Source organism: Cottoperca gobio, chromosome 1 (assembly GCF_900634415.1).
Source record: "Cottoperca gobio chromosome 1, fCotGob3.1, whole genome shotgun sequence".
Lineage (NCBI taxonomy): Eukaryota > Metazoa > Chordata > Actinopteri > Perciformes > Bovichtidae > Cottoperca > Cottoperca gobio.
Window position 1 is genome coordinate 12,548,322 of NC_041355.1, and position 1,729 is coordinate 12,550,050.

A 1,729-nucleotide genomic window follows, 5' to 3' on the forward strand; every position below is an offset into this window, starting at 1 on the left:
CATATACTATTCCACAGAACAATATTGTACTTTAAAGTTTGCTAGACTTATCTAACAGCTGTAGTTACTTGTACTTACTTGCTTATGTGTTTAAGTCCAGCAGAAAACTTTATTTGTATATACTGTAAATATTATATTGTTTTATAATATTTTTCTGTTTATAATCATTCAATCATTTTCTTTGTTTGATCATTCATTTCCATTCATTGATAGTTTTCTAAATTAAATAATCCCTTTTCTAAATTAATAAATCATATGTACAAAATTAATCCTTCTTGAACCTTGACATCAATTAAGTTTTCATTAATTTTCGTTTATAGTTCATGTAAATTAAATACACAATATATTCATCATTATATATATTATTTATTTCAATTAATTTACATTTCATTTGTCAACAAGTTTCTCCAGCAGAGTGAAGAGTCTGTCCATCCTCTACCTGCTCTCCATCCTCTCCCTGATCTCCTCCTCCTGCTTTATGCGTTATGCGTTATGCGTTATGCTTTATGCGTTATGCTTTATGAGTTATGCTATATGCGTTATGCGTTATGCGTTATGCTTTATGCTTTGTCTTTATGCTTTAAGCTTTATGCTTTGTGCGTTATGCTTTATGCTTTATCCCTCGTCGTTCCTCCTCCCTCGTTGTTCGCCGTGCGCGTATCCTCCTCCCTCGTCGTTCCTCCTCCCTCGTCGTTCGGCGTGCGAACGTCCTCCTCCCTCGTTGTTCGCCCTGCGCTTATCCTCCTCCCTCGTCGTTCCTCCCCTCTCGTCATTCCTCCCCCCTCGTCTTTCGGCGTGCGTCCTCCTCCCTCGTCGTTCCTCCGCCCTCGTCTTTCCGCGTACGTCCTCATCCCTAGTCGTTCCTCCTCCCTCGTCGTTCAGAGTGCATGCGTCCTCCTCCCTTGTCGTTCAGCGTGCATCACCCTCCCTCGTCTTTCCTCCCCCCTGGTCGTTCGGCGTGCGTCCTCCTCCCTTGTCGTTCCTCCCCCCTCGTCATTCGCCGTGCGTCTTCGTCCCTCGTCGTTCCTCCTCCCTCGTCGTTCGGCGTGCGTCCTCCTCACTCGTCGTTCGGTGTGCGTCCTCCTCCCTCGTCATTCGCACGTCCTCCTCCCTCGTTGTTCGCCGTGTGTGTATCCTCCTCCCTCGTCGTTCCTCCCCTCTCGTCGTTCCTCCTCCCTCGTTGTTCGGTGTGCGTCCTCCTCCCTCGTCGTTCCTCCCCCCTTGTCATTTGGCGTGCGTCTTCCTCCCTCGTCGTACCTTCCCCCTCGTCTTTCGGCGTGCGTCCTCCTCCCTCGTCGTTCCTCCGCCCTCGTCTTTCGCCGTACGTCCTCATCCCTAGTCGTTCCTCCTCCCTCGTCGTTCAGCGTGCATGCGTCCTCCTCCCTTGTCGTTCAGCGTGCATCACCCTCCCTCGTCTTTCCTCCCCCCTCGTCGTTCGGCGTGCGTCCTCCTCCCTTGTCGTTCCTCCCCCCTCGTCATTCAGCGTGCGTCTTCCTCCCTCGTCGTTCCTCCTCCCTCGTCGTTCCTCCTCCCTCGTCGTTCCTCCTCCCTCGTCGTTCGGCGTGCGTCCTCCTCACTCGTCGTTCGGTGTGCGTCCTCCTCACTCGTCGTTCGGTGTGCGTCCTCCTCCCTCGTCGTTCGCACGTCCTCCTCCCTCGTTGTTCGCCGTGTGTGTATCCTCCTCCCTCGTCGTTCCTCCCCTCTCGTCGTTCCTCCTCCCTCGTTGTTC